Below are 16,080 nucleotides of genomic sequence, written 5' to 3'. Positions count from 1 at the left end.
AATTATCCATTATATATTATTTTGTTTACATACTTTTCATCTAAGTAAATGTATCGAGTTTGTTTCATGAATTATCATTTTTTTCCACTTAATTTTTTTTTTACTTTAAAATATACAACTCTTCAATCAAAATACATAGAGGTAAAATGTATATTGTATATCTTACTATAAACACGCGGGTTACACTAACGAAATTTAACTAGATAGTTTTAAAGTAGACTTTAAATAAATATCAGTTAAGAAAATTTGTTTCAATCAAAAGTTTATTTAGTATTTATTTTTAAATACTAGAATGAAAATTACAAGTAATTTTTTTCTTCTAATGCTTATTTTTATGTATATATAAATTCCTATTAACAAATTAACAATTTTTTTGTAATCATTTGTGTATTGTAATGTACTTTTTTCAATCCTTATGGATATTATATTAATTAATATAATTATAGAAACAAAACCCTTTTATATTAATTTATACCTGAGAAATTATACAAATCTTTCTGACCTCTCATCTGGGCAACTCAGCATTCAAATGTGTTTTTGCAGTAAGTACTTTTATGAGGAAAACAGGATTAAATTTGTTATTAGATGAAAAAAAAATGCAGAACCTTTTCCAGAATTGAAACCAACTTGGAGGAAGTCATTTACCATATAAAGTGCCTATGTAATCTGTACTTTATAATTTTTAATATTTAATGACACTGATTAATGTTTTTAAATATGAAGAAAAGTTGCAGTTTGTCACAATAAATTCTAATAAATCATATAGCCTGTTTTACTCGTAGAAAATATTTTCATAGGGCTTAGAACCTATATTGTGTTAATTTAATTTAACATTCAGAACGGCAGTAAAATTCAAGTAAAATTTGTTTTTTCATTTACAAAATTATAGAACAGGATTGTTCTAATTATTTTAACTCGGTATAAACATTAAAAAGAGATTTGTCTGAAAAAACATATTAAATTACCAAGAAAGAATAATTTTGTTACAAAAAAAATGCATCAGTATATAATTATTAGCATAAAGCATGAATTCGCATACAGTGGCAAATGCATTTCTTTTGGTTTGATATTAAAAAAATCAATTAGTATAATCGTATAGCTGCAATTCTAATAAAATTATTCACTAAAACATAGAATATAAATCAATCTTTACGTAAATCAACTTAATTAATCCCTACCACATAAATACATAAAATCTACAAATTCATACATGAAAATGTTATTGATCAGTACCACAAATTATGTAACGCTTTTAAAAAATTAAAAAATTTTTCTTTTTTTTTTTTTTTTTGTTCTAAATAAATCATTAATGTTTTGATAAGGTTCATTGTCATCATACATTTTATTGAATGACTATTTTGTATAACTACATTATTCTATAAATTCACAAAGAAATTCATCATAAAAACAACAGAAGAATTTTATATTCCGAACATTTTAAAATACAAATTATTTATTATTTCAATTGTACTTTTTATTAACTCATTGTGTAGCCTTTGGCTACCTATAACCATTAACGATAGATTTAAATGAAAATGCATATATTTTATCAGTTTTCAATAAATAATTTATTTTGACTAGATTTTACCTGACTAGAAACTGATTTGCAACATACAAATTTCAAAGCCTTCATTCATGTCTTGCAATGAGATAATAATACCATCTTCCAAATACTTGAATCCAAAAACTTGAGATTGGAAAGTGGATTTTTATGTTCTTTTTAAGTATTAAAACACAACGTGACCAACTAGCCCTGAAATTGTTACCTACCGATATTAAAAATTTCATCTGTTTCTAATATTCCAATATAATATATTCTGTATCATGTACTGACTTAAGCCTTAATGTTTTATGACATCAACAAAGCTGATGACTTTTTGTTTAATACATGTTATATTATATCCATTATACAACCTTATTGCACAGTAAATATGCTCTCCATGCCATCTAAAATGGTAATTCATTTTAAGATTTTGCATTTACTACCAGGTAAGAAAACTCTGATTTCAGAAAAAATGTTCATTATTCTCAGTTTTGTAAATGAACAAGAAAATTCTTTGCAACATATTGAAGACATTATTTATTAAAGAAGAAATTTATGAAAATAGATTATTATATGAAATATAATTAATGATTAATTAGAAAGTATATAAATTATTAAAATTACCTTTTTACAGTTCAAACAGAAGAGAAGACAGATATACAGTTGCATCATTTTATATTGTGATATGTCAGCTTTGTGATATTAAAGCTTTCTGTCAGAATACTTTGTCCTGTACTTTGATTTCATCCAAATAAAATTTTGTTCATAGCTTTTTCTGTTGCTTGTATTAATTTCAATACCGCCTGACAATCATTTAACTAATAATATGAAACTAAAAGTAACTTAAATGTTAAAATTTGTTTAATGTATATGTATATACAAGGCAATCTAAACTAATGTAAAAAATGTAATTAATATAATTATGTAAGACAAAAATACAAACGCAAACTTTGAATTTTATAAAAGCAATATTTTAGATAATTGTTTTCTTTTCTTTTAGATGTACTTAAAAATTTCTATATGACTGGTGTATAAATGTGTTTAATATGGATAAATAATTAGCCTAAAGTTTTCTAGATTTTAAAAACAAATAAAAAATAAATGCAATTGTCAGTGTTATAAATTTGTAATTGTGGTTTCATTTTTATTAATTTTAATTTTTTTAACCATTCATATTAATCAGTTTATTAAAATTAATGTACAGTTTCAGTTTATATCAAAGCTTGTACATCGAATAATGTTTTGAATTTTATTTAAATAAAATACCATGACTGAATTGTTTTATGAATTCAGTATCCATTAAAAAGGCCTAAATTTCATGATACATTTTAACAATATATTTCAAATAATTAATAAGGTTTCCACTGCCAGTATTATAATTTCCGTTTAAATAATAATTTATTTATAATTTCTTTTCTTAACTTTATATTTCTCCCAAAAAATTATTTAGTATAATCTTATTGTTAAATATTACTATTATACATTAGCACAAAATAATAATTAAAAAATGTCTTGCTATAAATTTATGAGTTACATCAAAGGAATTACTTATTTGACATTTGTTGGGATGTGTTTAAGATTTCATGGACCAGTTCATTTGTTTATTACATTGTTATAAATATCTTACCCATAGCAGAACGTAATATTATTTTTTATATAGATGGATATTTCATCAGTACATTTCCCTAAATATACACCAGAACCTCAGCACCTAGTATGAATAAATGCAAGATGAAATGAACAGTCATATGTAAAGTAATTGGGCATTCTGTTGTTGACAAGCTGTTTATAAAAAAGTAAAGTGGTTTGTGTAACTTTAATCTGTTACACTTATTAATTATTATTTTTTACAGTGAATTTAATAATAGATGACCTACAAACTTCCTAATTTAGTCAGTAGAGAAAATTTCATATTTAATTTAAGAAACTTTTTCTCATTCATTACTTTCTTGTCTGTTATTAAGCAGCATGTACTTTAAGTAGCTTTTATTAAGCAGCATTACTTTTGATATTATTATGGTAACTTAGATTTATTATTCCGAAACATATTACAGTATATTTTTTTCTGAGCTGTATTTAAAAGGATGTCCTATATTACCTTACTTTTTTAAATTGTGTCCTTCACTGAATTTTCTCTCAATAATTTTAGGAAAACATTATTCCTGTAATTATTTAAGAAAAATTAATATGGTTATTTTGTTTAGGCCCAAAAGTGTTTTTACCAAATTTGAAACTAGTCAAAAAAAATCCAATTCCAAGGTGTAACATAATTTTTTATTAAAATTATTTTTTATATTTTTATCATTTTAAATACGTAAGTAGTGATCTTTGTTTTAAAATTTATAAGCTTATTTTTCTTAAGATAACAACTTGTGTATTTGTTTGTGTAAAAATATTTAAATTTTATTTGTACTTCATTAGTATAACTGTATGTTTTTCCTGGCATTTAAAAATTTCTCCAAATTACCATAAATATATGAATATCTGTTATGCATATATATTATACATAGTGCTCCAAGTACCATATTTTTTTTATCTTATAACTGAAATTTATCAGTGGTAGCAAAAACTGAGTAATCAGACTGCTCATTTAAAAATATATTAATCACAAGAATAATAAGATATTTTTTAGATGAAGCTCCAATTCAGATTAAAAACAAATGATAATGGTAGTCTAACAAAAAATCACAATCTGAAGGTATCAGTAATCATGAATTGAATACTTAATAATTTATGAGTTAAACAGATTTCTAGTTAAGCAAATTTTCATCAATCAGCTTTTTGGTATTGGAGTTAATTACTTTACTTTTTAAAAAATGCTTTTTTACATTAAACAGTTTATGCACTGCTCTCAAATTTCAGTAAATTACTAAACTGAAGATTTGTATTTTACTCCTAAATTTTTTAATTAATTTTTTTCTTTTTTTATATTGCATTATTAAATTCATTATAATTTACAGTTTACTACATAAATTATTTTATTACTTTACAAGTAAATGTAAAAATATACTTTTTCAGGTGGGTTTTAGTAAATTTATTTATAAGATTATATTATAAATTAAGTTATTAAAAATCTAATCCTTAGATATATTTATTTTGAAAGTAAATACTGATATTCTGTTTTCATGTTAAATCAGATGATATTAATTGAATATTTAATGATTTTTTTAGTGATATGAAAAGGAATGCTTGTCTGATCACAGTTTTACAATATTTTTAATTGTTTGTAACATTGCTGAAGATAGATAAATTATTAATAGATCATGAAGCAATGTTGCCATCTATTAGTTTTGTCTGTGATAGTATCTGACAGTGATCAATTTTTTATTAAAATTTTTAAACTTTTTATTAATCCCCAGAAAAAGGTTAAACTTTTTATTTATCCTCAGAAATAAATCTTTGGCAAAAGAATATTATTTATATTGTTTATTTTACCCAATTTTAGTACTGCTCTTTAAGGATTCTGTCTTTAAAATAATGTATATTCTATACTTTTTTAATGTGTTGTCAGACAATATTATTCATAATCATGGATTGACTATAAAAATTTATTTCATCATTGTGTTTAAATTAGTAAACATTTTTATTAAATATTGATTGCAGAATTAGACATTTCTAATCAATGATCTTTTTTTTTTTTGTTATAACTAGTGTTAATTTTTAAACCAATTACTACTAGATAACTGAAGTCACCTGGGAAAAATATACAATCAGTAATTTTTGTATTACTTTTTGTAGCTCACAATAAAATAAAATATAATTTATTGTAGGGTATACCAATAAATATATTTTATTGTTTTTAAACATATACCACGGTTATATTTGTTTAGAAATATTCAAAAAAAAGTGTCTGTTTATTTCTAATTATTAAAATAAAAATCTTGCATTACATGTTTCATAATTATTTCAATTATCATAGTTAAACTACTGAATGCAATTAAATATAACATAATCCATCCAAATTATATTAAGTTAAAGTCTGACTAATTAAATTGCATCTATTCATGCAAACTATTTGTTGTTAATGCAGTTTCTGTTCAGTGCTAGTGAATCAAAATACTTTTAAAGCTATAGAGACATCCAATCAAAGAATTATATTGGATCTTAATAACATCTACTGAACAATGGCTATAGAAAAATATTCTTGTCAGTATCATTAACATGCAATAGAATTCACCCTAACTGACATAATCAGTTAGGTTAATCAGTTAAAGTCATTTGATAAACTTAAATGTTATTTTTAATAAAACAATAAAATAAATAAAAGAGTAACACAAAAATGTTAATTCTGTAACAATGTAATTGTAATTAATCGCAACTTTATAGTTCATTAATTATAAAATTAGACAATTTTTTTTTTTAATTTAAGATAAAAAAATTCTCCTTTTGGTTCATAACCCCTCTAATTTTACAGAAACATAACATCAGCAGATATTTAAATGGGTAAAGCTAATGAATCAGTCACAGTAGAGGGAAATATTATTAACTAATATGAAAATTATAAAAAACTTATAAGTAACTTACTTTCAAATTAATGGAACAATCTTCCAAAGGACCTTTCAGAGCCATCAGCTCCATTCTTCAGTGGAGATTCTGGTAGAGCAACAGAAAACTTTAAAGAATAAGGAAAAACTACTTCTAAAAAGTCCTGTGGAAGAACAAGTTTCATTAATTTGAAAGTGAGTTGTTTATTATTTTTAAATAAGATTTTTCTGTATATAAAATATTAAATGAAAAATAATTGTTATCAAATCTAATAATTTCATTTCATTGTCTTAAATGAAAGAATTTCACTCCTTGTTTAATTCCAAAATGTAATATTTAAAATATTTACTTACTTAATTATTAAAACAAAAGACTTCTATTTAGTTTTAAAACAAAAAAGAGAAATTAGTTTGTGGTGTTTGATGTTATTCCCTGAAGAAAATTATTTGGTTTTTAATTAGCCAATTAATTTACTGCAATTATTAGTTTACCTTTAATAGATTTCACTCAAAAGAAACACAAAAAATGTTTAAATATTTTTTTGTTGAAAAACTACACAAGTTTGTTTACACAGTTTATATTACATTAGGCTGGTGAGAGGATTACATATTATAACTATTACCAGTCTTCTTAGGCATTTGTCTGAATATTAACATCATAAGCTTGCTCTAATCAACTCATAGATACATACACACACACACACACATGAATAATAACACCAATTAGGAATGTCAATTTCATAATGACATTAACAAAGATGGTGATGACCTTGACTCTTATAAGTTAATATTATTTTCACAAATCTATAGTATGTGCTAATCACTAGTTCTGGTTTATTACTTTTAAAACACATTTATAAATTTTGTACACAGTATATACCCAGTGACATATAATGTTACATACATACTGCCCCATTTGTTAAAATTATATTTACATCTCATTTGGCTGCTTGTCATCAGCTTGTAGATCATCAGCTGCTCTGTGACAGAGCAGCTAATGAAGTCAGTTAAAGGAAAGTTTAATGTATTACGTTTTTTATTATTTTTATAATTTTAAAAAGAGATTGTGTCAAATTAATTTTGTTGTTGTATAAAACTTTTCTTTGGTTTTTACTATTAAACTCGGCAGCACAAATACCAAAAAACTTGTTATAGGTAATATTACACTACTTAATCTAAATAACTGTTCTGTAATTTTATTGACGTATATTAAATAAAAATAGTGGCAACATTTTAATAGCTCATTAATTACATTAATTAATAAATATGTATTATATAAATACAGCTAACTTAATTTGGTTAAAACTTCTTCTAAGCATGTTCTTATAAGTTGTTTAAGCGTATCTGTACAGTTGATTGCAAATTATTTTGGATTGTATAAATAGACAAAATGTAGAATATAACTTAACTATATAATATATAAATATATTATTAAAATAAAAACATAGGCCTTGTTATTTTCTATAATATAAATGTATTATATATAAATACATATAATTAATTGATTAATAGTATTATTATCTATAATAGAACATAATCAGTTCCTTTATCCTTCAAGCACTGATGTAAATAAATAAATAAATATATATATATAAATATAAATGATATATTAAAAATGTAACCTTTAGCAAAATGTATGAATAAATGAAAAAATATGGTATCTTACAGGAATGCTAGATGAATGTGTGATTGATTACCTACATTATTTTTAATGTAATATTTTAATTATTATTATTGTTTTATCATTATTATAGTACCATTAATGAAAATATTGATGCTGCAATTAAATTCAATTGTAAGTAAATAAATGTAATAATAATTATGTGTTGAGACAGAAATGGATGAACAATAATTAAAGAAAAATCTAGTCAGTGAAGTTATAATACAGAGAAACAGAAACATAATCTTTGTACATTAATTTCTTAAGTTATTTATGATATTTCTATAATTCAATAACTTCATTGTTAATAATAAATTATAGAAGTAGAATTATTTGATTGATTTGTTAAAGTATATTCAAAAGTATTTTGGGGTAACCAGTAAAGCAGCAATGGATATACAACAAAATATTATTCTCTTTGATTTATACATAATTTAATTATTAAATGAATGATTGTTTTTTGAAGTATTTTAAGATGAAAAAATAATCAAATTCTATAACAGGTGACACAAAATCAATTAATTTTTCATACTTAAATGAACTGTTATGAAAATCTCTCCATTAAAATATCCACTAATTGAGCCACTTAATAGTTTCAATTTTGAGTCACTTATTCTTACATTTACATATTTTATTATTTGTTTCTTTTGATGAAATAACACAATCAACTAAAGACTTCATTTTATTTAATTTTTTCACACATTGAATTTATTTTAAGATTACATTTTTGTCATAATTCATCCCATTATAGTTATGAAAAATATAATGTATAAATATCACTATAATAAAATTATTGTCATGTGAGGCATTAGCTTAAATAAGTAATAATTATTAGACCAAAGTACTTAATTAAATTATTGTAACAAAGTAACAATTATTAATAACATGTCATCCTGACATGTTGAAATAGGATCATGGGAGTTGAGACAGAAGTTTTCAACCTGCAGTGCCTTAGCTAAAAGGCATTTCCCAACTGATTTATTTTTAAATCTAAATTTATTTTTAACATAAATGTAATTCCTAAACTACTAGGTTGGTGATTTTATGATAAAATTTATGAGTTACAGAATACAATACCTTATAGAAGGAAAATTGAGCATATGCCCCAAGTATCAGATTGCTATAAAAGTTTTTATTGTAGTAAACTTGAACATACATAGGGGAAAGAATATTCTGCTGATTAGTGATGAATTGGCCTGATCTAAAAATTGCAAGATACTGTGTCATGAATCATGAGTTTAGTTGCTCATAAATAAAATTAATTGAATTCTGAGACAAACATTGGGAGTAATATATTCTCCTAATCCTTCCAAATTTATACTTTCCAAAACTTCATCATTTTCTAAATTAATTTAAAACTTAGGCATCAAAAATTTTAACTATTTTCTAAAAAAAAAGTTTGTTCACTATAAGTAATAAATAAATAATTTTACTGTTAAACTAATCTGAATAGAAGATTAAGTTATTGAGTAATTAATTTTATTAAAAACACAGCTAAGAAAAACAAATGAAATAAATTCTCGTAATACCATTATTCAGATAAGTGTAAATATGATCCTTGAATAACTTTACAATGGCATAAATAAAGTATTATATTACTATAATATTAATGTATTCATTTGATACTTTTTTTTAACATAATTGTTGTATTAAAACAATTTATAAATCATATAATATTGTTGGGTTTAATTAAATTGTACGTTTAAGTTCATGATTTTTCTTTAATAACATATAATAATAAAAGGCTGTGTGGTAGCAATAATTATATCAGTTCATAATTATATGAATGGATTAATAATTAATTTGAAAATAGAATATTTATTTTGTAACTTTTGTTTTAAATTATTATTAATTTTAATTATTATTGAGTGTAATTAATTATCATGAATGATAGCATTACTGGTTCCCCAATCTGTGCGAAATTTGAAAAGTGATTGTATTATAATAAAAATAATACTAATAATAATAATAATGTTATATAATATATGATACTACATGCAATATTAATGTGCGCTGATGTAAATCTTTATATAGGAATAAAACTGAGAATGAGTTGTTATAAAATGGAAACCAGCTCTTTTTAGTGTGTTTTATTTTTTGTGCTAATAAATAATGTTGATATTTTTTTAGAGTTATTCAATTTAATTTTCCTTTTACTTAGATCATTCATCGGTTTCTCATTATTATTTTAATTGAATATTTATTTAAAGTTAATTAATTTATTATTATTTATATGTTAGTCAAGAGTTCTAAGGTTCGATTCCTTGTAAAGGCAGTCGTTTTTATATGGATTTGAATATGATTTATTATGAAAATGACTGTAAAGTGGTTTAAAAACGACATGGAATAAACTTTCACATCTCTACTTTCATGATCTTTTTTGACTGGATGTCCTAATATCCAGTCTTCTTAAATATATTCTTTCATGTTAATTTATGTGTTTTAAACATTAATATCATGACTTCAAACATAGAAAAGATTCTCAATTCAGTGTGTATGTGCTATTTGTTTTATGTGTGTTCAAGTCATACTCTTCACTAAATGCTGATATGAACGATTTTTTTTATTTTGTATGGGGCATGATTCTTCTATGAGTTTATTCAGCCAACTTATTTGGAAATTATTTTTAAATAAAATATTACACCAGGTTCATGGATGATCTTTCACTTTTTGTAGATATTACTGCTGGATTTCTGTAGCACAACAAAATAAATTATAATATTCTTAAATTCAAACTATTCTGTGCAAACACTCATGAAAATTAATTTTTAAGTTTTAAGGGAAACAACCACATTCCCAGTAGTTTCAGGTCAAGCTCAGTAGGAAACTTTTCGTATTTCACTGTATTTTTTCTCATTGTTATCAATATATAAATTTCTCGCCTTCAGCATCTCTTATGGAATGACTTCTTTTTTTATACAGAACATGTTTCTTTAGACCTACTAATAATTAAAAATTTAAATAAAAATAATATTATAGTCTTTTTTAAAAAGTACAAAAATACAAGTAAGTTTAAAAAATAATACTTTATTATTCATATTTTTTCTTTCTGAAGTCAGCTTTAAATTAAAAGCAATTATAAAACTTATTAATCCTTAATTATTTTGTAATTTTTAATGTTGTTTTCAAGTTGTATTTTTTTCTCATTTTTGTTATGAAATTTTAATGAAACATTTTGTTTTTAAATTAGATTATTGTTAACATCAATAAACAAGAATATTTAACTGTTTCTTTATATTTGATTTTTCTAACATTTTTTTTAACATCCACTTTCCATAATGGTAGCTATTCATAAAAAATTGAAGCAACTTAGAAAGAAAAAGGTTGGTTGAATAAGTGATCAGGAAAAAGTCATTTGTTCATTTAGATATACCACATACATTTCTGTTCTTATTTTGATATTTTCATAAAATATTTTACTAAGTAACATATTTAATTGGAACACCACAATATTATAAAATTTGCCAAATCCATTCAATAATGATTACTTTCCTCAAACATTGTAATAGACCCCAACTTTGGAAAGCTACAGTGGTATTGTATTCAAGACTCTGTTTTATGGTCAGACCTATAAAAAATATGTATAAATTATTCCAATAATGTTAACTCTCAGATTGTTAATAATTATATGGACTTATACACATAGTATAAAACAGAAAACACACAGTATAAAAACAGAATCTTAATGATTTTCTTGTACAATTTTAACATTGTATTTAAACCATAAGAAACTAACTCCTATAATAACTTCAACGTACATTGTAGTTTTACTTAAAATTTATAATTAAAGAGTACTCTCAAAAGCACTATTGAGTTTAATGAGGTAAGTAGTTAGGAAAAGCATATTATTTCAATTTTGACATTAGTTTGTACAGTTTATACATAAATCATACAATCTGAATTCTCTTCTGTGATTTATCATATTGGAGTAGTAGTTTAATTAAAATACTATGCACAAACTATGTTAATTTTGTTTGCTGATTTTAAATAACTTTTACTGTTGTAAAGGAATTAATGAACACAATTCGATTACATTATTATTTACAAAAATCTAAAATTTTGTTTACAAATCTGATATACAAAATAAGCATGGGAACCAACCATTTTTTATTAGTTTTAAATATTACTTTATTCTTCCCTGTTAACTTTAAGATAAAATTAAGATTAATATTGTAATGTATGGCCAGTCTTTTTTCAGTCTCCCAACCTACCACAGAGGAAATATGAGAGAATAGAAATCTTTATAAATCAATAGAAATCATTTCCATTACCTGTACATAACATCACATTTGAACTGTGAAAGTATTCTACTATGTTAGTTTTTCATTTGACTCCAAGGAAGCAACTTGGCTCCTAAATATGAATGATCAATTTAAAAAAAGACTAATACTCAAGATCATATAGCCTTAAAGCTAGTGAGGAAGAATGGCTATAATTTAAAAATATGTGATTGGCATATTTATTTTGAGAATCTGTTCAATAAACAAACTTTTAGATTAATATTTTGATGTAAATAATGATTTTTAAGAAATCTATTTATTAAGGCCTTTAGATCTGTAAGAGATGTTATAACATGAATGATCTACAGCATGAATAGATTATTTTAAATGAACAAAATATAAAAACTTAGAAAACATATGAATTATGAGTTTTTTTTAATTATAATTAGTGTAAGATATTAAAAAATTATTTGAAAACATCACCTTCAAGAGAATTTTTATGTTGCTGTAGGTCCTACAGTATATTTGAGACAAATTATTCGAACTGGAAACGAGTCTGTTTTATTTTTTATCTGGTGTAAAGGTATTTTTATAACAAGAATTGTAAATAATTAAATTTAAAAAATTATCCAGGTATTAAATATTCATGTAGAGCTATGGCTTGATATGTGGAGAATCAAGGTCAAAGGTGAAAAATTAGTGGCAGTGATGTTCACATACAAGACACATGCTCCAGCCAGGCAGCTGGAAATCTCAGGAGAGAAAATCCCCTTTGGGAAAACAGTCAAGTACCCGGGAGTAGTCCTAGATAAGGCTTACCTTAGGAGAACATGTTAAATATGTGACCCAAAGGGCAAAGGCCGTCAGGGCCTCACTATACCCAGTACTGAACACAGTGCCAGCCCATATCCACTGGCGACCAAATTGCTCATTTTTCGGCTATACGCCTTGCCGATTCTAACATATGCTTACCCGGCATGGGGAGCTTTGTTGAACTCCACGCTTCAAAAGAGATTAGAAACCGTCCAAAACATAGCGTTGCGGACGATATTTGGAGCACCGTGGTTCGTCAGAAACGTCACTCTTCGCTACGATGCGGGACTACACACCGTATCCGAATTGGGGGCGGCGCAAGCACGCAGACTGTTCGGGAGAGCGGCCGTGTCCGAACACGGCCATCTGCCGAGAGGACCGTACTCCACTGGGTATAAGAAAACGGCCTCATGCCGTATTAAACGAGCCACCGTGAAGAGGCCGTACGAGAGTCAATGACAAACCAGGCTTAGGAGCCTCTATATCTTTTCTTCTCTGGTGCACACAATGTCCTCACATTCCAGCATGCCTTCCTTGTCTCAGTCTTGGTTTTTAGCAGGAACTCAGTTGGGTTTTGCATCGGCCGTCCAGGTGTCATATTTTCACCAACTTCATTCCTGCCAAAGAAAGTCTGCGCAATCAAATTCCAAGCTCCATTGCCATTCAAGACATGGTCTCCTTGAACAGCCTTGGTTTCGGTAATAGTTGAAGGTTTAGAAATTAATTGGTTATCAGCCATTCTCATCACTAGTTTGGTAGAGGGACTGCTACCTTTGACCTCCAAACTTGCCCCTTTTCAGTCGGGTTTTGTTCCCTTCGTCTTTGAAGATATCTCTTCGACCAGCAAGGAGTGGTGCTAGTTTAGATCCACTTTGGTTATTTTATTTCTTTAGTATCCACCATATATGGCGAGCATTCCCTTATCTGCCACCTATGGAGAGGCTCTAGGAATGCAAGAGACTAGGAAAATGATGTGAAACTAGAGATGTGAGAGACTAGGAACACCATGTGGAACATATTTATTTTGTTTTTTGTAATTCCCAGGTTGTGAAAATTCAAAATTAGGTAATATAAATTGTCTCCTTTTATTTTCTAACCATTAGCTCTCAAAATACAAGAAAATCTGTCAGTCTTACTTTTAATACCAATTGGAATATTGCAAAAAATTGTGATTTTGTAAATGATGTAATTTTTTATTTTTGGTTACTGATAACATTGTTGTTTTATCGTATTGTAGGAAATCAACAATAAAAAAATTATTTCAATACGCGCGCGCATGTGAGATGTAAAATAGTTTATTGTGAATTCAGATTGGAGGAATTTTATATTCCAACTGGTCCTTTGTATTCAGTTGTGTGATTGGTTGAACATTATGTATTGTGATTGATTGTTTTAAGTGCAAGGCAAGTGATTTAATTTTTCGTAGCGAGTGCTATCTCTGTACTGGACGTATGACTTGTGTGACGATTATAAATAAACGCTAAGAATGATTTTTAGTCTCATTCAACCTAGAGTTAACTAATCTAGTTACAGTAGAATGCTGCATGGTCAAGCCCTAACAACGCCTCCAGCACCCACCCCTTTATGAGAGAGGGTCGCCTGTAATTATAAGGACGGAAAGGGAGTTCGTCACGGATGATAAGGTTATAAGCACAACGTTCCGTCCGGTTCCTGCCAGTGAAAACTCCTTTGGATCGGAACGCAATGCCGAAATTCGCACTCACCATGAATACAAGTCAGTTTACTATTTATTTCCCGTTAGATCACTAGAAAGACCCAGCAGCAAAGGACGTAAGTCCGCACACTACAATGGGTAAGAAGATATTGCACCCCCGACATCCTTGTGTTCCGTTCCGTTTTTAGTTTCATATTGTACTTATATTCTATACTGAACTAAGGCAATAACTTTGATTTAATTATATTTCAATATAAGCCTATTACAGTGAAACCTCTACAACCGACCAACCCCCCTAAACAACCAAAAAAATTAGGAACGATGGAATTTTATATACATATGTTAATATTTTACCTTTCCGAAAACAACCACTTTCCAATCCGACCACGACCACATAATTTTGGTTAGATTCCATACAAAGCGACCACTTCTTGGAATTTTAACATCCGTCATAGAATGAATTACTGTTTACTGTATTTACTGTACAGAAGAAGCAATTATTGTAAAAACATACGTAATTTATAAATGAAGGAAAAGCAGGCTGTCGCCTTCTGCGATAAGGCAATGAATCACGTATACAAAATGTTACATATATTCCTTCGCTTCTCTTTAATGAAGTTTGTTTACAAATGTATTTCCTGTCGATGAAATTATACTGTAATAAATATACTGTAATGAACAATTTAAAGCTAGAAATGGTCGGCTTCATATGTTTTGTTGTCGAAACAATATTATTTTTCATGCGGTAAGTTGAGAAAGTGAAAAAAGCGTAAATTAAACTGATGTTAATGATTGGATGTTTTGTGTTGGCCGGCCTCCGTGGTACAAGTGGTAGCGTCTCGGCCTTTCATCCGGAGGTTCCGGGTTCGAATCCCGGTCAGGCATGGCATTTTCACACACGCTACAAATCATTCGTCTCATCCTCTGAAGCAAAACCCAATGGTGGTCCCAGAGGTTAAACAAAAAAAATATGATTGGATATTAACTGTACCAGACATAATCAAAGATTACGATTTACATAACGTTTTTAATTTGGTCGAAACCGGTCTCTTTTTCCGTGCCATACCTGATAAAACTTTAGCAGTTAAAGGTCCAAAGTGCATCGGTGAGAAACTAAGTAAAGAATATATAACGGTAACGTTTTGTGTGAACGCGAAAAAGTTAATTATCAGTAATAAACAAAACCCTTATACTAAGGTGTTTTTCAAAGACAGGCTTATCAACAATAAGTGTGCACTGGGATGCAAATAAAAAATTGCGAATGACGATCCTAAATTTCCGAGATTGACTAAATAAATTTAATGAAAAAATAAAATGTGAAGACAGAAGAACCATTACGCTTTTAGATAACGTAACATATCATAAACCTACCTCCAAATTATCGCATGTAAAAATTATGTAGTTACCTGCTAACACTTAAGCAGGAGTAAGCTACAACCCCTAGATCAGGAAATTATTCAATCATTCAACCTATTTTATCGTCGCTGTATTCTCCCAGCCCTGGTTGCAAGAATGGACGAGTCAGAAAATGTGCAAGACCTAACTAAACGTATTAATATATCTGACACAGTAAACTGTGTAAAGTCATCATGGGATTTGTAAAGAGCATCAACAATCACTAAGTGTTTCAAAAAATGCATTGACCCGCGTTTAACTGCTGCAAATGAAACATTAACGGATGAGAG

At 26.8% G+C, this 16,080-nt stretch overlaps 1 long non-coding RNA gene across 1 annotated transcript in view; it reads right to left on the bottom strand.

The window, feature by feature from the left end:
* LOC142319165 (uncharacterized) overlaps nucleotides 1-6,709 on the bottom strand; it is a 38,884-nt gene extending 32,175 nt beyond the window's left edge. The window contains exon 1 of the long non-coding RNA XR_012755119.1: nucleotides 6,520-6,709. This is a non-coding gene — a long non-coding RNA (uncharacterized LOC142319165). The remainder of the gene's footprint in view (nucleotides 1-6,519) is intronic.
* Between the last annotated feature and the right edge of the window lie 9,371 nt (nucleotides 6,710-16,080).

The sequence above is a fragment of the Lycorma delicatula genome, chromosome 2 (assembly GCF_047948215.1).
Source record: "Lycorma delicatula isolate Av1 chromosome 2, ASM4794821v1, whole genome shotgun sequence".
Lineage (NCBI taxonomy): Eukaryota > Metazoa > Arthropoda > Insecta > Hemiptera > Fulgoridae > Lycorma > Lycorma delicatula.
The sequence above is the reverse complement of the archived record's forward strand: the minus strand, read 5'-3'. Positions and strand labels throughout refer to the sequence as shown.